The 25773-nt window shown below is 41.5% G+C and overlaps 1 long non-coding RNA gene across 1 annotated transcript; it reads left to right on the top strand.

The window, feature by feature from the left end:
• The first annotated feature begins 2929 nt into the window (after positions 1–2929).
• Positions 2930–25747, top strand: LOC132657040 (uncharacterized). Its single transcript, XR_009594882.1, has 3 exons — positions 2930–3039; positions 21866–21966; positions 25527–25747. It is a non-coding gene; the product is annotated as an uncharacterized LOC132657040 (long non-coding RNA).
• The last annotated feature ends 26 nt before the right edge of the window (positions 25748–25773 follow it).

The raw sequence follows: 25773 nt of genomic DNA, 5'->3' as shown, positions 1-25773 counted from the left end.
CAAAGAGAGTGAGTTTGAAGAAGAAGTATTAGACAGAAAGGGACCTGGGAAGTAGCAGTGACAGAAGCTGGCAACTCTGATGAAGAGCAACGTTATTCTCGTCTATGAAGTAGTCTGTCAGATTTTCTTCCTATCACTAAGAAAGGGTACAGTTGAAACTGAGTCTGTGCGGTAAGTGTGAGAAGAGAAAATGATACATTCATCCTCACAGAGATTTAGATTCAGCCATACACCTGCAGATGGCCATGCCAACCATGCGTCTGTGGCCATGTACTTCCAACCTGAGCCTCGCTAGAGCCCCTCAGCATCATACCTTTGTCCTCAATAGTGCTTTACGAGGTTGCTCACTAAACTGACAGGGAAGAGTAGATAGAAACATAAGTCTCCATTAGGATTGGCAAGGTGGCTTAGCTGTTAAAGGTGCCTGCTGCCAAGCCTGATGACTTGAGTTCAGTTCTTGGCACCCACATGACAGTAGGAGAGAACTGAGTCCCACCATGTTCCCTGCAGCGTGAATGCATGTTTGCCTGTGTTCACACACACATGAACACAACTAAAGAAATGAAATTAAAACCTTCACATCGAGGAGAGGACCTGGAAACATCAGGAGAAATGAACTGGACCTAAGATAGGACTACAAAACCTAGTTTGATGTGGGAAACCTGAATGGGAGGAAGCTATGCTGGCTTGGAGGTTTAGGATGGAGTAATTATTGCCCAGCATTGTGCTCTAGGTTAATTAAATAAATTCTGGTCTCTGTGTGATGATTTGGGTATACAGCTGGTTTAGGAATAACTGCTGTTTAACTAAAAGATAATTAAACAAAATTATTAAACAAAATAATTAAACAAAATCTCAGACTGGGCATAGAAGCACCTGCCTTGAGAGGCCAGGGCAGGAAGATCAAGAGCTTGAGCTTGGCGTGGTTGCATTGAGAGTTGAGACAGCTTTAGTCTCAACTCTCAGGAGGCAGAGGCAGGGGGATCTCTGTGTGTTCGAGGCCAGCCTGGTCTACAAAGTGAGTTCAGGACAGCCAAGGCTACACAGAAAAAGCCTGTCTCCAAAGACAAAAAAAAAATCTGATATTTATTCTTTCACAGTTCCAGAGGCCATAGTGAAGCTTATACGTGCTCGGAACTTTCTGGAAGCTCTTAAGGAGAGAGTCTAATTTTATTTTATTTTTACCAGCTCTGCTCTGTGCTATGAGCTGAGTTGGGAAGAACTGGAGTTTGTGGTTTGAGGACTTCCATGCAGACCTCCTTCACACTCCCTGCTCTGCAGGTGAGGGTCAGAGAGGCTGAGGAACTAGGTCCTGAAAGGTGATCATGGCAGGTGCTTCCTGGCTGCCCACTGTGGCCACCTGCTGGCTCTTCTGCTCTGTTCTTATCTTCCAAACAAATAACTTAGAAAGGAAAAGTTTCTTGTTGCCTGTGAGTACCCTCAATAAATTGGAGAACCAGAAACACAGCAACTTGGGAATCACTTAACTTGGTAAACAGATACTCAGAGTATAGAATGAATGAATGAATGAATGAATGAATGAATGAATGAAGACTTACCCAGGGCAGAGTGGCAGACAAAGATTGATCATGGTGGATTATAGATTGACCAGGATTCCCCAATGTAAATTAAATGATATGGAAGTATCTAAATAGAATCATAACGTGTAAGGCTAGCCAGTGATTCGTCTCCCAAAGAAATGAGATTCCTGATTGGATACCATATCTGTTAAACTTGTTGGTTCTTATCAGTAGAAGTCGGCCCTGGGGTTTATCTAGCATGATTTTACGTTCAGGTAATAAGAAATCCAAATCAAAGTGGCTTCAACAGTGTCAGAAATCTCTCATTTCATATAACTAAAAAGATCCCTCTGTAGACTTCTTAAAACATTCCCCAAAATGTGTTGCCTTTCTTCCCATTATGCTTTCCCAGTGTTGGCATCACCCTAAGGCTATCTGCTCTTGTGACAGCCAGGCACATGCTGATCCAACAAAGGCTTCGTGCTTCACATCCAAGAAAGGGAACTTATTTTAAAATGATTCCCACAGAAGCTAGAAATACCCTCTTTCCTACAATCCCCGGCAAATGCACCTTGTATATGAATGGCCACATTCAGTTATATGCCAACTTCTGAACCACTACTGTGGAAAAGAGGAAGAGACATGATAATTAGCTTGAGTTAATCAAGAGCCATCCTAAAGAAAGAGGTAGAGACAAGTTCATATCAAAATCAAATATATGGATGATTTTCCAGAGCCTTAGAAGGGAGAAGATGGGGGCTAAAGAGGGGTCGTTTCTATGTGGGAGAGACAGCCAGAGAATATTCAGGACATTCATTTCAGCATAAAATGAATGCTTAGAACAGCCCTGAAGGCAGAGCTACATGAGTTTCTTCTTCCTTCCTTCCTTCCTTCCTTCCTTCCTTCCTTCCTTCCTTCTTTCCTTCCTTCCTTCCTTCCTTCCTTTCTTTCCTCTGTCTTTTCTTCCTTCCTTCCTTCTATCTTTTTTCTTTCTCTTTGTCATATTTTATTTTTATCTTATATGTATGAGTGTTGCCTACATGTATGTATATGCACATATGAGAACATTGCCTTTGGAAGCCAGAAGAGGGCACCTGATTCCCTGGCAATGGAGTTACAGATGGTTGTGAGTCACCATGTGAGTGCTAGAAACCAAACAAACGTGGGTTTTCTGCAGTAGCAGCAAGTACTCCCAACATTCCATCCATTCTTCCAGACCAGGATTCAGTTTCTGGATAGAAAGAATGAGGAATCCCTCACAGAAATGGGCAGGAAGTAGGTAAAGCACTAAAGCCTAAGCATTAAGGTGATAGTAGCCAGTGACAACCATTTAACATCATAGGGTTCCAGTGGAACGACTCTTTCCTCTTCTCTCTTTTCTACACAGTTACCGAAGTCACAGTGGAGGCAGCTGGCAAAGCTTGATCCATGCACTCACATCTACTCAAGGAATGACTGGAGAACCTTGACCAAGTGTCCATCAGCCTGCTTACCATGGAGGAAGATCATTATCTCAAAGGTATTTGGGGCTGTTTTCTAAATAAAGTTGTATGACTGTGGTTCTCAACCTGTGGGTCACAGTGGGGGCTGCATATCAGATATTTAACTATATTTAACTAGAAAAATTACAGTTATGAAGTAATAATGAAACAATTTTATGGTTGGGGGTCATTACAACATGAGGAACTGTATTAAAGGGTCACAGCATTAGGACAGTTGAAAATCACTAATGTAAAAGAGCTTGGCTTGCCATTGTCCACCATAAACTTATTAAATTTCAAACAGATATGAAAGAGAAAACAAACCCAGAATGGGGAAATTAAATGAGGAAGTTAACTGTAGGCGAGACACTTCCTCTTTCTGACGATGTGCTGATTTAATTAATTTTTATCAGACACCTAGGATGTGCAATGTCCTGTGTTCCCACACAAAACTTGTTAAAGGCCCAGTTTCTGCCCTTCATGGTGATGCCGTGATGCTATCCCCAGAAAGAAAGGAGCTTCAATAGAGACCATGGATTCTGGGTTATTGTTTTTAAGCTGAGCAGAACTGCATGTAACAAAGAGTGAGCAGTTGGTATGTCTGAGACCATTCTAGCTCCGCCTGTGCCTTTCTCTGAGGCTTTGCAGCACGTGCAGGTGGTCAACATAAAAAGCCTCAGAGAAAGCACTCCAGCACCATTATGTATCAGAGACAAGGTTGAGAAGTCACTGGATAGCTTTCAATACCATCAGATGCTGACTAACACTGTAGCTCTCCTGGTCGTCACTGATGGGAACAGGAGCGCTTGTCCAGCCACGTGTGTTCTGGTGGTGAGGTGGTGGCCGGCGATGTCAGCCGTGAGGGTGGCCCAAGAAGGTGGCCTGTGAAGCTTTTGCACCAGGGACTTGAATGAAATGAGTTGAGTATTTATCTCTGTAGATTGTTTACGGTGCTTACGACCCCAGACAAGGGAGGATGAGGAGTACTGGACCACGGTGGTTCCCTGACTTCCGAAGGGCCTTCTGTTCTTGAGGCTTTGTGGCTTCGGGCTCTTTATGACCTGGGTGCTTCCTTCTCCATGTGCTGTTTGTAATCTGTTTGCTACTGTAGTTCATCTAAGCATCAGCAGATGGGGCCCTTGGTTCCTTTGAAGAATGGCAGGGATTGAATTTTGTTAATGTCTGGTGGGCTGCATGAATTTTCTTGATTCGTTTATAGCATGTAACATTTGCACCATCACATACACACCTTTGTTTAATCAAGAAAAAAAAATAAAGCTCCTTAGTGACACAAAGTTCCACGTCTGCATTCGCAGTCTGCTCTTCTAGAGAGAAAACTTAGGTCTGCTTAGGGGAGGAAGAGTATAGTACAATACCCAGATAACAGCATTGTTGAAAGAGCAAGGCAAGGCAAGCCCAGGCAGTGTCAAGGTTAATGTTTTTAACTCAGGAATCAACTGGGGGTGGGGGGGAACTTTGCTATATGGGACCACAGGTGACAATTCAGTTGCACCGAGGTTATCTAGATTTTGTGTGATTTTCTTTCTTCTCACTTGGACTTTGTGTTATGAGGACATTGTGTGAATTGCCTGTTTTTAGCCCTGGCCAGTGCTGATGATTTTCCTGAGTGATGTTTGTCGATAGTTCATAAAGAGAAAAACTGGTCATGTAGCTCTTGCACCTGTTCAAGTGGGTGAGTTTCAGCTTCTTAGAGGTGAGATCCTTTCTCACCTTAAATGGAACAGCCCTCTGAGGGAGAATATCCGTGCCTGGGCAGAAGACGTGACATTGCTGGGTCCTCATGGAGTCTTTCTCTGATTTTCTTGCTCTTCAGAATTAATCACTGTTTCACTTGTGATGTGCCCCTCCTCATCCCCCAAAAGAGTTCATCTAGAATTGTATTTTTGGTTAGGTATCATAGATAGCCACAGCAATATATATATATATTTCTTATGTGTGAAACTTTGTTATGTGTATGCATAATTCAATATACTAACCACATCTTCAATTAGTACGATTTAATTTATAGATCGGAAACATCTTCCTTAGCATCATTAATATTTGTGCTGTAAATAAGCCCTGTGCTTGGGCAGATTTTAACAGCAGATTTAGCAAACAATACTCCAGATACATCACTTTGGGAAAGAGAAAATTTGGTGTTTTTTTTTTTCCTTTTTTCTTTTTTTTTTTTCGATTACACTGTATTTAGACAAATAGGACTGTGGTCCAGTATTTACCACTTCTAAGGGACTTGTAGTTTAGACTGAAGGACCTTTGATATATTTTAAGGAATACTACAGACCACACTAATCTCAAAGTTCAAGTCTTAAAAAGCTCATAAGTCAGGAAGAACAAAGGGTCTTCATCCAAGGAGTTCTTCTTTTTGTAGATTTGCAGCCTATTGTGGTAAGTGGGGATACAGTTGCAGGTTTTGGGCTTACAGAGTTGACACTGATGAAACTACTGTATTACTTCTGGGTAGAGATGATGTTTGCCTATGGTTAGCCTGAAGCCAGTGTTAAAGAGGAATTGTTCATTTCTTCCCTCTTTTGTGCTGACATGCTAAGTGATATATACGGAAATTGTGTGTGTGACTTGTGCCTTCATCTGAAGGACTGCTTGTGGGCAAATTTCATTAGTACTTGATTAGTACTTGCGCTAATTAAGCCAGGCACAATTTTGCCTCCGGTCTTCCTCTGATGAGTTAGAGCTGGACTGAAAATGTGGCCCTAGATGTGTGCATTGGAAGCCCATAAGCCCATATAATCCCATAGAGAATTCTCACTTGACTCCCCCATTAAGGGTCTGAAAAAGTAGAACAGAGAATACCCCCTTTCCAGTGCAATTTGAGTTCACTCCGATACGCGATATGCTAATGTTTAGATTAAGCAGATGGCGAGGAAGGCAGTTGTTAGTTGAGGATTGTTTTTCTTTGTCTGCATATTATTTTCAAACAAACACTTTAAGAGGTAAGTGAGCTGCCTCCTCCCTTCCCTTCTCCCTGAGTAACAAATGGAAGAGGAGCAGGGTTGCTTGGGCTGTGGCTGCCATCCTGTGTATGGCCACACTTGCCCTTTTAATTGGGCTGTGATAAAAAGAGGTTCCTTCTCTTTGGTAAGAAAGCTTCGTTGTATTTGTTATTTCAGAGGCAAAAAGAGAGGGATGTTGGAGAGGCAAGGAAGGAAAGGAGGTGTGTTTGAAAACAAAAGCTCCTTGGAGAAGAGAGCAGACTCTGGGCCTCTTTCTGTTTGTCTAATTTCTCCTGGGGCTTCTCAACACTGGCCCGAGTCTCCTATTTTTCTGTGATATTCACCTTTGCCTCTTTCTCTTCTCCCCAACCATCTACCTTCTGTTCCTCCTCTTCTAAAGCCTGTTCATTTTTCTCCTCCTCCTCGTCTTCTTTCCCCACTCTTCTTCCTCTCCCTGGTGTTCTCCATCTTCTCCATCCTCTTTCCTTAGTCAAAATCTTTTCTCTAGTGCTCTTTGAATTTTCCATATTTAGTTTTTACATATAGTGTGATGTGGTGTTTTAGTAACTTTATTTAGAAAAAATACAATAATCTTGGTAACCTTCAGAATTCCTCTAAGCGTGTTCAACTTCTCACAAATAAGAAGGTGCAGTTAAATATCAAGTTCTATCATTTATAGAATCACAACCCTTTAGGGCTAGGACTACTCATCATTTAATCTCATTCCATTTTTTAAAAAGAGATTTTTCTTAGGATTTTGGAGTGCTGGCAAAAAAGAAAAGAAAAGAAAAGAAAAACCAGGCATGGAGTTGAGAGAGAAATAGGGAAAGCAATACATTTAGGGAAGTTTTGTTTGCATTGTTTTTAATGTAATTTCTCTGACGTTTGTAAAAATGTTTAGTTGCTTTTAATTGTGTCAAGATACTGGACTGACATTTCTTTGCTAGGAAAGTCAGGTTCTGAGGTAACCTGGCTCACCTGGGTTAAGCAAACGTGTCTACAAGCCCACCTTCCTCTATGCCACACTTCATTCTTCACCTAGGAAGCTGGCCGCTCTCAGCCAGGGCTGGCTCTCTTGGTGGTCCAGGCATTTTCCTCCCCTCCTGAGTGTCAGGAGCATCACTGACCAAGTCTTTATTTTTGCAACTTTGTCAACAATTTCTTCCCCAATAGCTTATTCACCTTGACTTCTAAAGATGGTACCCAGGGTGCCTGGATGGCTCACATCCCTGTTAGTACCATTCTCATTTCTTACCTTCTTACTAGTAATTCTCAGAAGAGAGGCCTACAAAGATCGTCTTCACTTTCTTGGCTCTCATTTACTCTTGTGTGTGTGTGTGTGTGTGTTAAAGCATAAAGTTAACAGTGTCTTCCTCTGTATCACCATCCTACTTTTGGAGGTAAGCCTTCTGACTGAACCCAGGGCTCATCAATTAGACTGGTTGGGAGGTAAGCTCTGGCAGTTTGCCAGGCCATGCTAATCACCCCCGAACCCTAGGTTTAAAGAGGCTTCGTACTGTGCCCAGCTTTGGTACAGGCCTTGGGCACCTGAGCTTAGTTCTTCATGTCTGAGCAGCCGGCATTTTACCCACTGAGCACTCCCACCTCCAACCTCTCATTTATTCTTGTGTGTATGTATGTGTGTGAGCACTGGAGTGTGCATGGGGAAGTAGGGAGTGTCCAGGTAGGTATTCAACCCAAGGACTCAACCCTCAGCTCTCTCCCAGTCCCCAGTTTTAAAAAGCCATTCCTTCTAGCTTCCAGTCCACTGAAATGACCCTTGACAAGGCAGCAGTATCTGGGGAAGGAACCTCAGTCTTCTTTTGTTGTCTTTGTCTTCTCAGCAGTACTTGCTGCCATAGAGTATAGCTTTTTTTTGTTGTTGTTGTTTTTTTTTTTTTTTTTTTTTTTTGTAAGAAATTCTCCTTTGCAGGTTTCCATGATGACACACTCTTCTTAGACTTTCTTTTGGTGAGAATCCAGCATCAACCATGTTCACTCCGGTCTGCGTAATTCTTGGTGCTGACCTGCTATACAGTGATCTGTTAATTCACTTGCTCCGGTTCAATGACTATCATGTCTTCCCTTGTAGGTATAATGTGTGCAGAACTCTAGCCACTAATTAGAGGTGGCTAATTGAACCTAAATTAATTTATATTAACTAGAAATTATTATTATTATTATTATTTTGTTTTTCAGTTACGCTGTCACATTCCAAGCACTCACTGTCTACGTGTGAGCAGTGGCTGTCATACCGCAATGTGGTATTTAGTATACTCCCACCACTGCTGAAAGTTCAGCCAGTGTTTGCTATTCTCCAAGGCAGGATCATGTATTTAGCAAATATTGGCTCACTCTGTGCAGTGCTAAAGCATGCATTATATAAAAAAAGAGTGCAGTGTGTTAAACCTATAGGATGAGTGATGAACAGATTTGAACGCTAGTCTCCTCGAGCCCTTGACAGCTGTATGTCAAAAGCAAAGGCTTCGCGAACTTTGCCTCTTCGCACCTCGGTTTTCTTAACTGTAAAATGGAGTGATTAGTGGTGCCATCAACATAGGGCTGCGGTACACATTAGAGAAATTGATGAATATAAAGTCCTTCGTATAAGGTGAGAAGCTGATAAAGATGGCTGACATTGTTGTTCTTGCTGGAGCGTATGCCCTCTCATTGGGAGCACAGTCATTTATACACATCTTTGTTTCATTTGCCCTATCTTCCTTTCTAGCATTTATGTGGAGAGTAAGAGTTTACTTAGCTCACAATTCCAGATTAGGTCCATCATAGCAAGGAAGTCAAGGAAAAGTATCAAGGACTTAAAACAGCGGTTGAATTACATCTGTAGCTGAGAACAGAGAGATGAGTACACAATATTTCTAGTGGTGTTTAGCTGAGTTTCTCTATTCACATAGCCCAGGATCCCAAGCCCAGGGAATGATGCAGACCACAGTGGATCAGGTTTGCCCACACAATAATGATAATCTCTGAAAGGCTTGGCCAATGGAGAACCTGACTTAGACAATCTCTCCCTGAGAACTTCTCAGGTAATTGTAGTTTGTCGGGTGGACAGTTTAAAGGGCCACATGTCCTAGGACACTGGTCGGGAGAATAGCATTAGAATGAGAGACTTTCGTTACAGAATGCAACCATCCAGGACCATATATTTACAGCTGTGATGTGCGTGAGCATGTGTCATGAACAGAATCCAAGAAGGAAGGTTTGAGCCGTTTCTACCAGGAGCGTGTATAGTCCTCACAAACATTAGTGACAAATATGTGGCCTGCTTAGGCTGAGAGCTCAAGACAGTGCTGTTGTCTTTTACCCAGCTTGTAAAGAGCGCCCCGAGCCCTGAAATGGATCCCACATGTTACTTTGTGATGGTACTGTCGGTCAGTGTCCTGGAACATAGGTGGTCGTCAGCACAGTTTTCATCTATGTACCCAGACGGTTGGGAAGTTAGCTGACTCGTCTTCGCCAGGCTGACAGAGTTTCTAAAACACTTCCACAAGTGCATGGCACTGGGATCTTGGCACTTCTGACTCACTGTGCCCTACAAGCATGAATTTGGAAATTCCTTTGGGAGGCATTTCCGTGTCACAAAGTTCTAGAATAGGCCTGATCTCCGTGAGCCATGTCACTTGTCATTTCCTTGTGGGGGGCAGTCAGTTCAGTTCTGTGAAGAAGGCTGGTGTGCTAGGTGGTAACATGGAAAGTGGGTTTGCCACACCTACGTCATTTTATCTCAGTGGTGACCCGAGTAAGCACATAGGAAACATTAAGACTCTCTCTGGAGCCGGAGCCCTGGTTGTCCTGTTCCCAAGCAGCACCCAGCTCAGATGCTCCTCGTAGACTCCACAGAGAAACTCTCATTGTTAGCTTGCTGTCAATTGGAGTTTTAATTCAATTTGCCCTGCACTAGCAGCAGACGTTTGATTCAATTGTGCCGATGTGATTACAAGGGTCTGTTTTCCTTAGACCCAGCACTGGTCACCTTCTGATCTCTGTGCAGACAAGTTCATCCAGGCAGGACTAGAACTCAGTGAGGTCTCTATCCCACCGTCCTAAAAGCCCCTGCTTGATGGCACCATCACAAGGGGACAACTGACGTCTGTGTTGGTCAGGGCAAAATGGCGCCTGCCCTTTTCAGAGAGCCAAGCGCAACATCCTCCCTTGTAAACAGCAGCATATATGCTTTAGCCCCTAACTGTACATGATTGGCTTTACAATTGAATTACAGGCAGAACATTTTAACTAGGCATCACACGAGATGGTCTTGTAAGTCACTGAAAAAAAGATTAATTTGTAAACCTTTGGCTTTTTCCTACGGTATTATTTCTGTGAAGCAGTTGTGTTTTAAACAAGGCCGGTCATGTTATGATTTGAGTCATACAGAGTGTTCTCTGTATAGACCTAAGAGATCAAAAAGATGAAATGTTTTCTTCTCTGTTTCTGAAACAAGCAAAGAAAAGGGAGGAAGACACAGACAGCACTGTGTTCCCGAAAGGAAATACAGTAAAAACCATGGATAATGAGGATGTAAGTTCCAGGGACAAAGAGTCTACTTTATTTAATGATAATCCTATGTATTTCTTGTCTTTCTCCCCTCCACAGTATTTGTTTCCCCATTGAGCCACTGTCTCCATCTTTACTGGGTATTTACAGTTTCTTTCAAGTGAGATCAAATGGGATCACACTTCCTGTTTCATGAGGATTGCCTTCACCATTGCAAATTATTAGTGCCAAACAGAAAGAAGTGGGTAACTACAGGGAGGGTCTCCCTTTGGAAGGAAAGCGTATTTCAGATGAAAGGGAAACACAATGCCCGTTTTGAGTGGCTCCCATCAATGCTAATGGAAGGGATTGGATTTCACTGAAAGTGGGGCTGAGGAGTGCAAATCAAAAAAGAAAAAGGGGTTTGGGGGAAAGAGTCTCATTTAGAGACAAAGATCTTATTTATAGTAACTTTATCCTAACATCTCCATTTTCATCATTTCTAATTTAAAGATTTAGAGTCCAAGGCACCTGGTCTCTAGTGTGCATCTATCTATATTGCTTCTGGCTCCTCACACCACTTTCCTGGAGACACCTTCCTCCTTCTCCTTCTCCTTTTCCTCCCCCCCTCTCCTCCTCCTCCTCCTCCTCCTACTCCTCCTCCTCCTCCTCTTCTTCTTCTTCTTCTTCCTTCCCTGTTCTCAAATATCAATTTAAGAAAATTGCTGTCCTTTCTTTTCTTAACTGAATAGTGTGTGACAAAGGAAGAAGCAGTGTGGTTAGGCAGCGCACCCTTGCCTCTATTCAGGGGATGCTCGCTGGTGATAAGACAAGCCTGGGGATCAGGGCTGTGTAATTACCTGTGATTACAGTGGTTATTCATCACTGTACATGGATTCCGAAGGATAGCAGTTGATCTGTCCGTCATAGGCAACGGGTCTCAATTATCTAGAGGTTTGGAGGGAGGTCTTAGACTTGTATAAATAGTAAGCATTTGTGAAGGGGTAAAGGAGAAGTAATTTTACTGATGGTCCACTATTTGGTCTCTGTCCTGCCACCCGAGCCTAGCTGGACTGCTGCCCTGAGCAGTCTTGGGACCAGTCATTCTGGTGTGTGCATGCAGTGAGAGCTCACTGAGCACTGAAATAAAGGAAGGGAGGAGGAGGTCGTTATGTTTAGCTTCACACAGGATGGAATGTGTGTGTGTGTGTGTGTGTGTGTGTGTGTGTGTAGTAACTGAGGTACTAAGCATGAACTTATTTACCTGTTTCAATATTAAATATGTAAAGCTGCTTAAAAACAATCAAGGGACTAGAGAGATGGCTCAGTAGTTAAGAGATCTTGCTGCTCTTTTGGAGGACCTGAGTTCAGTTCTCAGCATGCATGTCAGGAAGCTTACAAAAGTCTCCAGGATGGTCCAGTGCATCTGGTCTCCTCAGGTACTTCATACATACACATATATTCATTGCAGATGGATATATATATTCATTATCTATATGGAATATATATATTCATTCTACCCCATGCTACATAAATACACATAATTTAAAATAAAATAAATTCTTTTACAAGTACATATGTGTACATTGGGTTTGAGGTGCTAGAGAGTTGGGTAGCACTGACCTAGCCTGCACAGAGCCTTGGGTGCATTCTCCCATGCTGCTGAGAAATAAAACAAGAAAATGAGATAAGCACATAAATCATTGCAATCATTTTTGGACAAATGCCTTTCTTAAAAAAATAAGTACAACTTTGCCTTATTCTGCTCTGAATATTAAGTCTGTGATTGCCTTCTGAATGTACAAATGTTTTGACCTTTGGTAGCTCTGGGAGGCAAAGTATGGTTGTATCACAAGAAAGACCTTTGCAAGAATTTTTTTTGGCAAGTATATTTAAATGGGAATATCTATCCGGATAATGTGAATCTAAGACAATTCACATTAAAATCTACAAGTGGGGAATGTTGCAAAATGTGGCTCTTGTCCATGGCATGGCTGTTTCCATATCGTTCTGTGATACTGAGCAAGCACAAGGGAGAACACTATAAAATAGGACCTAACAGACTGAAGGAATCCTTCCTGAATGTGTTCAGGATCCTTCAAATAGTGTTTCAGTCCCTTTTGTAATCCACACAGCCTGTTAGATTCTGGGCTGAGATTAGGCCTGGTGAGTTTCCTCAAAGTCTGTGATGATTGAACTGAGAGCATGCACTTTTTGCAAGCCTTGCATGTTTGTGGAGTGAGCTTGTAGACCACTCAGAGAAAAGATGTAGCATTCTGACATCCCTGGCGAGATGAAGCCACAGAGGAAGAAACTGAGAGTGGTGGCAAAATCAAATACCCAGGACACAGACTGGAGAGGTGCTGAGTGAGTATGTGTGAGTGTAAGTCCAGCAGGGAGGCTCCAGCAGGCAAAGGCATGCGAGACTCCATCATAGCAGACAGCCAACCTAGTATGTGGTGTGGGTAGAGCAGAAACTGGAGAATCTAGGAAGTTCCTGTCTTGTAGAGTGACAGAGCCTCTGTGAAGAGATCATTGGTTGGCAGGTTCAGTGAAATGGATTGTGATAGTTTTCATCTATTTCATAGGGAACAAAGAAAAAAAACTTCAGATGACATATTTTAAAAGTCTTATTGGAATATTAGATCAGTTTGGCTTTCAATCCTGCTAATGATAATTTATTCATATCTTATCTTTGGTCAGAATGATTAAGAGAAGTGAGAAGAGGATTAAAGAGGGCAAGACTGTTCTATATACTAAAAGAGTCTTGCAGAAAGGAACTTCGCTTTAGGAATAGGTGTTATTTGGTCAGAAAAAAAGATGTAAAATTTAGCTATGAAAATAAACTAACTCTCTTTGTGGTGACAGAAGGGTCCATCTACTATGTGAAAACAAGAATTTAGCATAGTTAGTAATACAGGCCTAGGAGAGTTGAAGAGACTACGACAGCCCACCTCTGACCATGGTTAATAGTGTAACTCCGGGGGTTGTGGAGATAGTTCAGTCAGTAGAGTGAGCCTCCCAAGTATGGCTTCTGAGCTCAATCCCCAATAGCCATGGGCAAAGCAAGGTGTAGTGGTATGCTTATGAGCCCAGTACTGGCAGGCAGAGACTGCAGGATCCCAGGGGCCAGAACCAGTGAGAAACCCTGTCTCAAAAAACACAAGGTACACGGTCCTTGAGGAACTACCCCTCAGGTTGACCACAAGTTTTCACATGCACACTCATACGGAAATACCTGCACACACACCCCCTCTTGCCTCTCTTGCTGTCATACCTGAGACACGAGCACATTCTTGACGTCTTAACTGCATTCTTTGCAACACTGTGCTTCTTGTGAGTGGAAGAAGTTGTTGGATGATGGCAACAGAAACCATAATGAATAAATGAGCCTGAGATATATTGAGTGAAACGCAAGATAAAAAAGCCCAGACCACAGAAGGGCCCAACTGACCACCTGTAATACTCTCAACCACAAAGCCTCCCTTGCCTATACGGAGTCCCTTTGCCATAAGCACACCACAATGGCCAAAGTCAGCAAGAGAGAATTTACCTAACAACTCCACCTGGATGTGATGGCTGTGGCCCTCATAGTTAAGGTGTACCATTGAGTAACTATCTTCACCTGTAAGTGCAGAGGGACTCCATACACCCATGAGCCAAACATGGGACGCTGGCCATCTTAGCTGCTTTCAGCCAGACTTGGAGAAGCACCATGGTGTTTGGACCTGCTGTTAACCTCTTTCAACCTAAGTTAAAAGTCACAAGGCTTCACTCCTTCTCTATGTCTAAAACACAGCAAAAAGCCATTCGGAGTTCACTTTAACAACAACAACAGAAAAACAAGTCCCTTTTATTCTCCACTTTGAAGCTGTCAATTTAATAAAAGGCTTGTTGTAAACGGCTGAATTTATGGCAAGACTGTTGATTGGCAGGGAAAATTTTGTTATGTATGGATTTGACATCACAACTGCGCATAGCCAATTTTTCCACTAACAGTTCTTTTCTGGAAGAATTCTTCAGGGCGCCTTGAATAAACAGCTATTGGAAACACCTTTGCATCGATCATTTGTAATAGTTTATTAAAGTGGTACCTGGCAATGAGTCTGTGTAGTTAAAGGCTTGCTCATTACCAAACCCCATTTTTTAGGAATTTATTATTCAAGCTTTTCCAATCTTGTCAAACTCAAACCGTACACAAAACACTCATGGCAGGCATTGTTTCTCTTGGTGGTGTGCCTTCTGACATGGCTTCATTTCTTAGAGTAACATGGACCCTGATAGGTGTGCATCAGGTTTCTAAAAATGAAGAAAAAGGTGGGTTTTGTTTTTGTTTGTTTTGTAATCCCATTTTTTTTGAAGGTGGGGGTTTAAATATCTGTAGCAGTTTTTCTCCAGGAATATTTATAGCAAAAGAGATGAGCTAATTATCACAATGACTTTTACAACTTATACTTCTATGCTTGTGGACATGGAAACATCTTCTGGCTCATTTAGATGCTGCCCTCTTTCCCTCTTCTTGCTCCTTTTCTGTCCCTGCCCAACAAAGCTCTCCTTGACTTGCTCTTTGTCTTTGAGCCGAATGGCAACTTTCCATCCCTAAAGGCTGGACTGTTCCTTGGGTGAGCACGTGTGTACAGTGACACTGAAGATGGAATCTCAGCTCTTTCTCACGCTCTGTGGCTTTAGGCAAGCCCTTCTGCCTATAAGCCCCTGTTGTTGCCAGGTTCTCACCTAAAATGTGAAGAGAACAACAGCACCGTTGTGTTCATGTGCCGTTAAGATCCGGGAAAGCTAAGACATGCACAGTGCCCAGCATACAGCAAGGCCTGGAGTAGGTTATTATTGCTCTATTTATTTAAGAAAGGTGGCATTGGTAGATGGAATGAATTCTTATTCCTGCTTAGGTTCCCTTGTAGCCTTCCTCAAGGTCACAGAACATTTCTGTACCAATATTGATAAACCTTAGCTCTTCTGTAGGGTACTGGCAGCTGTTCTTGGCAGCTTCAGCAGCAATGATGCTTCCTGCCCCAAACCTGGTATTCATTGGAGCTTCTTCATGGGGGGTAGAGGAGGAAGGTGGATAATGAACTGTGATACTCCATTATCCTGGCTAAGCCCAAGAGTGTAGGAAGAGCTAACAGAGCCAGCTGGCTTCCCAGTAAGCTCTAGTTCTGCCAAGCCCCACTGATTGCTGATGAGTGAGCACAGAGGAAAGGCTGGTGCTGGGAGTGACAAAGGCCTCTCCTTCCCGGGTTAGAAGTTGTTGGCTCAGGCACATTTTGATGAGCTAATGAATGCTCTGAAATCCAGAGAACAAGAGTCTGCTACAATCTATTGTCTAACCCTGGGACCTATTGGTCCTCTTCTGAGAGAGAAGAATACTTTCTCGTGGGTGGGTTTTGCAGAATTCCTGAACTGAGGTTTTCACCATCCCCATGCACCACAAGCAAAGCAACACACTTCCTTCTCCAAACCCTTAGGCTTTCTCAGGTGGAATATGGGAAGCTGTAACTGATAGCAGGAGTGTTGCTGACGGGGGGAAAAGACAAATTTTACTTCCTTTCTTTTCTTTAAAAAGGTTTATTAAGGATGAAAATTCCTCTGATTTTCCTTTTTGCTTCACAAATCAATTTACATAAGATAGTCACAGGCATGGTAGGTCACATTTCCAGCCAAAAAAATGGTGTGTACTTCCTTCTGTTATCACGAAGATGTTGCCATGTGTGTCACAGCAGAAGGTAGGGACATCATTCACCTTTCAAAAGAGAGCTCCTTGGCTGCTGCTAAAAATTGTATGCCCTGTATAAGTACAGATTCACATGTTTTTTTTTTTTAAATAGAAAATAACAGAAAGTAGAAAATGGAAATGTTTTAACCTATAAACTGTGATAAAGTAAATGTCTTAGTTTTATTGCTGTGAAGAGATATCATGACCACAGCAACTCTTAAAAAGGAAAATATTTAATTGGGGGCTTGCTAACAATTCAGAATTTTAATCCATTATCAGAATGACAGGAAACATGGTGGCTAGCAGGCAGACATGGTGATGGAGAGGTAGCCAGGAGTTCTACGTCCGGATTGGCAGGCAGCAGGAAGACAGAGAAATTGGGCCTTGAGCAGCTCAAACTTCAAAGCCTAGCCCAATTGACACACTTCCTCCAAGAACTCACTCCAACAAGGCCACACGTCCTAATAGTGCCACTCCCTATAGGCCAATGAGGATCATTTTCATTCAAACCACCAACTCCAGTGAAACATCAAGATAGATTTTGGGAGATGCCATAACATGAAAATCGTTTACTATGTAATGGCCAGAATCATGATTCTTGGCATTACTCTTAGTACATGGAACCAAACATGTCTTTTCTTATTTTATTTTTTATGAGAGTCAAATATTAAACAAAGAGAACTAATGAAATCAGACAGCTCCATCCAATGCAGTGTGGGCACTACTGCCAGCTGGAGATCTTATTTGAAAGTGCAGTCCATTTGTTATCTCTGCTGTCTTGGTACTATCCTTCTGTCTTATAATGGCATTCTCCTCAGTGACAAAAGGCAGGGAAATCAATATGCTTTGACACTTTCCACAAAAGCATTCAGGAAATAGTAATTTTTTTTAGAAAAAAAAATGAGGTAGGCAAAGGAGATTGAGTTTTTTTTTTTTTTTTTTTTTTTTTTTTTTTAAGGAGCAAACCCTAAGAATTTTGCCAACACCACCCACTATCTTTGAATCCCATTTGGATAGGTTGGATGGGAAGTCATGGCTAATCAGGACACTCATCCATTTTATCGTCTTTAGATTGTGGCATGGCCTAAGGCATAAGCAATTGTGAATACAGTCCTCCAGGAAGAGGTCATCTCAATGTCTCTTGCTCAATGAAATCATTGTAGTTGTGATTTGAGGGATACATTCCATTTTCATGATGCTCCAAGACTATCCCAAATGGCAGTATTGGGAGGCATTTGAACCAAGAATGATTGACAGTGTCTGTAAGTACTTATTATGTAAAGGCTTCAGCCCGCCGATTGATGGGAATGATGTATAATAAATTAGAATGATCACACATCATTTCCCATCGATTGAAATGCCAAATCCTTGGCGGAGTAATGAGTTATGGCCAATACCACTCACTGTCTTAGGGGGAGATTGATTACATATCCTTTCATTGATGTGATCAAACAACTAAGACATCCTAAGTACACATCTAGCTTCCAGATTTCACCACGGTTCCAGGAGTGAGCATGAAGTTAGCATTGCCTCAGTGAACACTGCACAAGGCCCTGTGGGTGTGGGAACAAGGGTACTCTTCATCATCCGAGGTAGAGAGAGAGATGCACTCCCTGCGGAAATACAGATGCAGCCCAAGTACGAAGAGACTCAATGAAGTACTGTTTGCCATCTCAGCTGCAACAGAATTCATTTATTCCATGGAGCAAGAATGGAAGTCTCCCAGCCCCTTTCACAAAGGCAGAGGGAGGAAGCTGACAGTAAGATCGACGGAAGGAACCTTTAGTGTACTCATGAAGCCAGAGGTAAATATTTCCCCCACTTCTCTCTTGTCACTTCTCAACATCATTCTAATAGGTGAGACCAGTTCATGTTTCTCTGGTAAGAAAAGCACTTTCTTCTCATCTCATATTTAAATAGCACATATTTAAATCATCAGCTCTGAGAAATTGTTATTTATATAGGTAGTCAGCCTGTCTGCTTTGTGGCAGTGGAGAAAGAAAGGCTGACAAAATTCATGGAACTCTTACTCTTTGTTTCTCAGTCAACGTTCAGAGGTGGTTTCGAAGGCCTTTGTGCGATTGTCATATCTTTGTAGTGATGTAAAAGCAAAAATAAAATCTGTTTTAAATTTTGTTAATTTAATAAATTTTTTCTTTAAGGGACATTTTATACCAGAATTAATGATAACCTTAAAAATATGCTTTTTGTATATATGTGTTGGGAGCTGTGGCTGGCTGATGAAATGGCTTAGTGTGGAAAAGTGCTTGCCACCGAGCCTGATGACGTAGGTTCAATCCCCAGGACTAATGGAAGGAGAGAACTGACTCTTGACAGTTGTCCTTTGTCCACCACCATCATGCCGTGCTTAGATTCATGTGCACACACACATACCCACCCATATACCCACACCCACACCCACACCTGCCCCCCCCCCACACATCAATTTTTGAAAGTTTGGGAGAGACAATCCACTATGAAATTTCTTTCTAAGTTACAAAATGATTCTCAGTTACTAAAAGAGCCACAAACAACTCTTTTCTGCCTGCCAAGAACATGTAAACTATTCCTTCACTCTGATTTCTTCATATAATGAAGACCATGAGCTTGAAGGTGCTATGAAAGTGAGGAATATTGTTCGCCTTGTTAATTGCTGGAAACTCAGTCTGGAAGAGTGCTTGCCACACATAGATCTTCCGTTGTATTCCTAAATGAATGTTGTTATTTGTGATTATGAACCCTTTGACATGCAAATAATTTAATCAGTGCTTCTAGAAATCTCTCTGCTTTCACCTTTTTCTCTAAGATGAAATCACAGTGGCCATGAGATATATCTGCAAGATGCCTACAGCAAGTTTAACTCTTGAAAGAGAATAGAAGCAGAGGGATGGTCGAGTGGAACCAACACTGCCTGGCTCCCACCTCCTGGGTGTTCTACATGATCCTTCTTCCTATTAGATGAGTATCATGTCCACTGTACAGATGTGAGACCTGAAGTCTTGGGAGATTAACACATTTGACAGACAAACTCACATCTGACACCAACACAAACATCCTGTGCTCTAGAATTGAAACTTAACTCCCATAACAAACTCAGGATGTCATGGTTCCAGAAAAGGAAGACCAAAGGAAACTACACTCCCCTGCCAGAAAACTATCTCATGATATAAGACTTGAACAAAGACCACTGCACTAAAGCAGCTTGCTGTTTTTCTGAGGGCAAGTGTTTTCTCAACGGAGTGTCTGAAGGCAGCATTCCACCACAACAATCTTACTAACAACCTCCTGATTTCATCCTCAGACTATCTAACCCTGGTAGAACTGGCAATAGAACTTACGTTCCATTGGTTATACAGACAGTCCCTAACTTTGAGCAGAGTCAAATTTTAAGTTTATTTAAATCAGTGTGTTTGTATAGTAGTCGCACTTATCCACTGACAATGTTCCAAGACCTCAAATAGGTACTGCCTCTATGGTATTTTCTTTCTGCACATACTCTCTCAACTGAACGCTTATCATATCCTGACAGGAACTTTTGTTGTCAGAGGTACAATAGCAAAACTATTATGGATTCCCCTTCCTATCTTCATCATTTCACAGCCAGAACATTCGTTAATGTAGATGCTAGCACCCTTGGGAAGGGAGTTGTTCTCTTTCCTAAGTTGAGAGCTCTGACCTTCTCACTTAAATGTGTGCTTTAGGGTTTCTCTTTGACACAGATGGATCGCCACACTGTTGCTTTTGTACTTCAGGGCCAATATTAAATAAGGGCTGCCTGGACACTAGCCCTGTAATGGCATGGCAGTTAATCTGATAGCCAGCCTCTATGTGACTAATAGACAGGTAGAGTGTTCTGTGTGGATGGCGCCGATGGAGGGATGGCTCATTTCAGGTGGAGTGAGAAAATATGGTAAAAGGTTTCATCATGTGGTCAAGAATGACTGGCAATTGAAAGCTTGTGGGATGCTTAATTCTGGAAATTCGTACTCAATACTTTCGGAACAGAGGTGACATGAGTAAAAAGCCACAGAAAGAATTTTAAAAAGCTGCAGTAAGAAGACACTACTGTACTTAAATATTTTTTTTCCTATGGCAAGAGTACCATGAACAGTTGATGGGAGAAGCAGTACTCTGCGGAGTCCTATAGATGCCTTGTATACATCTGGAGGCCAAAAGTACTGTCAATGTAAGCAAATCCAATTCAGTTATGCTTTTTATATCTAACATTACTTTGAAAGATATAAGAAGTTCAGCTCTTCTCAGGAATACCAGGGACTACCTTTCCTGGGAGTGACCTGTCTCCTGACAAGAATATCATTCTATTGTATACTTGTGAGATTGGAGACTCTCACCCATTAAAATCATGCAAAACAGAAGCTTGTAACATCATATTCTTGCTCCAACTTACGCGCGTGGACAGAGGACAGTGTTCTTGGGAAATAGGAACTGGTTCTTCTTCACAGATTGCACAAATGGGTTGTTTATAAACTATGTGAGGACATGCTCTTAAGACTTTAGTGCATAGGGTCACAGTGATACGTGCCATTTCTAACTCTTGATTAATTTGCTCATTGTATCCATCTAATACATTATTAAAGTCAGTATTATTACACAAATAACTTGTACTGTGGCTTATAACTTACAAGTGCTTTCACAGTATGGTTTCATTTAATGGCATCAATAGCTCATTCTGTTAGGCACTTCATCTACTAAGGCTGTGGAGTGAAGTAATATACCTCAGGACCTACTACTACTAAGTAGTGAAAATGTGAGTCTAAGCCAGATTTTTAAAAAGTATTTATTATTACTGTGTGGCTATATGTGATATATATATATATGTGATATATATATATATATATGTGATATATATATATATATACATATATATATATAAACACACATAGGTGCAGGTGTGACAAGACACCTAGGTGGAGGTCAGAAGACAACTTTGTGGAGTTTATTTCCTCCTTCCACATTTACATGGGTTCAGGGTTTGAACTGAGGTCTTTAGACTGAATTGCAGGGTGCTAAGCATCTTTACCCATTGAGCCATCTTGCTGGCCTAAGCCAGAATTTTGATACTAAACTTTATTGCTCTGTCTATTACATCAGACTGACAGCAAAATTCATATTGTTAAATGTCTAAAGGCTGGATGCTCAACGAACGTGGAGTATCTTCACAAGTCTTTTTTTTTTTATATTTTAGAGAACACAGAATTCCTCTGAGTATTAACTTAGGGTTTCTTTAAGTCCACCATTATGGAAACAATTGGATTTTCTGCCAAGAAACATTAAAGCTGATTTGACAAGAATGACGAGGCACTCTGAGAGCTGATTGACTGTCAGCACAAGGCTTTTAGAGCTTGCTAAAATTGCATCAACTATAAAGCGAAAGAAATGGATGGATCTACACAGAGATTCAAAAGAAAGCCCGTGACATAAAAAGCAAATAGTAGATTGGTCCAGTGTATATACTTTCATCCAACAGCTCTCTGATTCCTATCAAAGTTCATTTGTTTCTTCTACAACTTTCTATGGTCCTCACACTCAGGAACTCCCCAAGGACTAAAATTGATCGATGAGGGGGGAAAAATACCATTTTGTGTTTATTGAGAACCTTTCAGGAGAAATCTTTAGCCAAAACTTTTGTTGAGATATACCTTTGTTTTGCAGGTCCTGCTTAGAGCATCTAATATGTGGCATTCCTCAGCTCCATCACTATAGCAACAGGGTGTGTCAACACAAGAAGCCAACAAGATCTTTGAAGGTGACAGGTTTGTTGTAGGAGTCACAAGTGCTTCTCTCAGGAAACTGCTTTTGGAAGATCTATGGAGATGATGATGAAATTAAAATAATGTAACTTTAAAGAAAAAAGACATAGCAAAGTTTTCACTTCTTTTGCTTTTAACCAGGATATCTCACTATTCTGTTAGTGTAATGAATATTTTACTGTTGTACACTTAAAGAAATGGAAACAAACCAGTAAGCAAATATAATTTTCCATATATGCCCTTTTCTCTAATTTTACAGTGGATTTATCCTAATTTTGTATTTAATCAAAATTTTTTAACAGTAGCATTTGTTCTATCCAGCCTGAACATGCCATCACCTAAACCTTGTATACTGTATTGTCAGACAAGTCCAGTGTTGGAAAGATTAACCAAGGCCAAGAGTAAGCCAACAACTAGGCAAGTGATCAGTTCCTTACACAGAAACCCACATGATTTCTAGATCGTGTTCCTTTCATGATGCTGTCACCTTTGGCGGGATGAGGCAGATTTTTAAAATGCCTTTGCTGAGATAAAATGAGAGGACTAGGGAAATACTTCTGTCAGTAAAAGGTTTGTTTTTTCCAGCAGGAGGGAACTGAGTTTGATCTCCATAACCCATGTAAAAATGAAAAGCTGGCAATTTACACATTCAGTGTAATCCCAATTAAATCCCTGTGACATTCTTCACAGACACAGAAAAAAAATTCCTAAAATTTATAAAGAAGCACAGAAGAGCCTGATTGGCAAGGCAGTTCTGTGCGAAAAGAACAAAGCTGGAGGGAGTAGCACCTCAGATTTCAAACTATATTATAGAACTATAATAATCAAAACATCATGATATTGCCACAAAAAGAGTTGTCGATCAATAGAGCAAAGTATAAGACCCAAACGTGAGTGCACATAATTACCATCCTTTGATATTTGGTTTAGAGAGCAAAAATGGTATGCCGGAGAAAGGACAGAGTCTTCAACAAATGGGACTTGTAAAATGAGATGTCTGTGTGTAGAAGAATGACATCAGAACCGTGCCGATCATCCTGCCTATAAAGCAACTCCAAATGGATACAAGCCTTCTGTGTAAAACCTCAAACACTGAGGCAGTTACAAGTAAATGTAGGCAGCACCTATAAGATATAAGTGCAGAGAAGAACTTTCTGACCCTATTTGCTTAGGAATCGGGACCAACAATAGCCAAATGGGATTTTGTAGAACTAAAAATCTTGTACAGCCAAAGAAACAACAGTTGAGTGAAGGGAAAGCCCACAGACCGGGAGAGGATCTTTCTCAGCTATACCTTTGACAGAGGATTAATATCCAAAATACACAGGGAACTGGAAACCCAGAAATTCAAGAAAGCAAGTACCAATTACAAAATGGCTTATGGATCCAAACAAAGAGTTTGCAAGGGAAGGAATAAAATTGGCTAAGAAATATCTCAAAAAAATGTAAAACATCCTTAGCAATTAGAGAAATGCAAACTAAAACTGCTTTGCGTAGCTAAGATCAGCAAAACAGCTGACCAAAAGGATGCAAGAGGAATATGGGAGAAGGGAACCCTCATTCACATGGAATGAAGACAAACTGGCACCCTGGAAGTCAGTACGGAGGCTTCTTAGAAGCTAACAGTAGATCTACCTTGTGACCCAGCTATGCCACTTCCAGGCATATACGGAAAGGATTCAATATCCTCCTGTGAAGGTACCTGCACAGCCATGCTCACTGCTGCTCTGTTACAATAGCTGGGAAATGGAAACAGTGTCAGTGTCCTTCAACTGATGCACAGATAGTAAAAACAGGGCGCTTGCACTCAAATGCAACACTACACAGCTGTGGGCAGACAGAAAGGACGAAGCTCAGAAGACGGCTAGGCCTGGGAAATGTTATACAGCAAATGCTCTCTCTGGTTTGTACATCCTAGCTCTGAATGTTTCAAGTTGAGTGTATAACCTGAAGCGACCACAGAAGCCAAGAGAGTAGAGAGGAACTGTAGGGGTAAAGAGAAGAGAGACAGGAGAAGGCCATTTGGTGAGGGGGCAGGGAGTATGACACAGGTGCTGTGAAAGAGGAAAGGAGATGGTTCCTGAAGAAAAAAACATTGAACTTTGTCCTCTGGCATCCACATGCCCTTGCGTGTGCGCATGCACACACACACACACACACACACACACACACACACACACACAAGTTCCTTCACACACACAAACATACACATACAGAATAAAAAGAAAATGAAGCTGGTGCTTAATGGGTAGAATGTACTTTTATACTCTAAGTCATTATTTGCATATTCCAGACTTTCCTAAATACTTTCCAATTACTATCACCAGTCACCATATGATAAGCTCAGACTTCAGACTTCAGCCTTTGGGAAAAATGATTAAGGTTCTGATGTGTCGATTACTTCTATAACGCAGTACTCTTGGAGCAGGGCGTCTGTAGACTTTCTTGCTCTTCCTTAATGTAGCTGAACTGTTGGAATAGGCAACTGCCTGTTGTGAAGTCCTGTCCTGTGCATTTTAGGATATTTACGAGCCTCTTTGGCTGCTAAATTCTCTATCATTAATGCCACCCCCCAGCTGGTGCAAGGGAAAGTATCTTCAGATCTGGCTGACTTTGCCATGGTTTAATATGCAATGAGTGAGTGTGTCTGGAGGAAGGCAAGGCCACCGTCTAGAGTAATAGCACGGACTTCCAGGTTTCCACTGTGGTTTGGCTTTTGTGGGCATTAAATTTGATGATGAATTGGCTTAATGACCCAATTTCACGATTGGTCAGAAACAGAATTAAACCCAGACCCAGATCTTGTGGGTGCTGTAATGGCTTTCAAATTTTAGCATACTCATAATGTTTCTTGTCTACTGATGCCAAAACAAGAGAATATATTACCTAAAAGTGTTCTAGGATCCTTAAGATGATGGTCGTTAGAATTTATTCAGAAAGAAAACAGTGTTTATGAATAAAATGGAATAATTTGAAAGCCCTATATGAAGGCATTCATATAGTAATGGTAACCAAGTAACATCTAAAGACTGACATTTTCTCACTGACTACATGCTATTCTGGCTTCCTCGAGCCCGTTTTCAGTGAGTTTTAACTTTTGAGCTCTTGTATTCATCTTTACCTTGTGTATTTTTAGTATGAGTTTTGCACAGTCAGTTCACTCACAGCCCACACCTTCAACCTGGTATCTGATCACTCTGTGCTTATGCAAGTATCTTCATTTCCCATGATCTCCAGGAGATGTCTGTCAGGGCAGCTTGTTTTCAGCTAGACCCTTGTTAGGTTGGTTTAGTGACCATCCACTGCAAGGCTGCTGGGGAGATAGCTCAGTAGTTAAGAGTGCTTATTGTATGCGCAGAAGACAAGGATTCAGCCCTCTGTACCTGTATCTGTCAGTTCACCACGGGCTGTAATTCCAGTGCATTCAATGCTCTCTGACTTTTGTGAATAGCTGCATTCCTGTAAATTCATTCAAGCATACACATATGCACAAATAAATCAACAAACATATAAGTAGACACATCAAAAAGAAATCCTTCCTAATCACCAATCTTTTCTTTCAGGAATTTTTTTTCAATGTTTGATCTCCACCTGCACAGACTATATTTGGACCTGGACATCATCTCTCTTCTTTTCTATGAAATCCCATGCTCCTGTTCCTATCTCAGAAGTTTCACTGCACACCCTGAATAAAATCTGTCTCATCATCTTTAATAATGCTATGATCTTTTTCTTTAATGCTGTTCCTATCATGTATAAGAAGTTATAACTACATTAAAACCAATCTGCACAAATCTCTTGCCTACTCTC

Source organism: Meriones unguiculatus, chromosome 10, assembly GCF_030254825.1.
Source record: "Meriones unguiculatus strain TT.TT164.6M chromosome 10, Bangor_MerUng_6.1, whole genome shotgun sequence".
In the NCBI taxonomy this organism is placed as follows: domain Eukaryota; kingdom Metazoa; phylum Chordata; class Mammalia; order Rodentia; family Muridae; genus Meriones; species Meriones unguiculatus.
The sequence above is the reverse complement of the archived record's forward strand: the minus strand, read 5'-3'. Positions and strand labels throughout refer to the sequence as shown.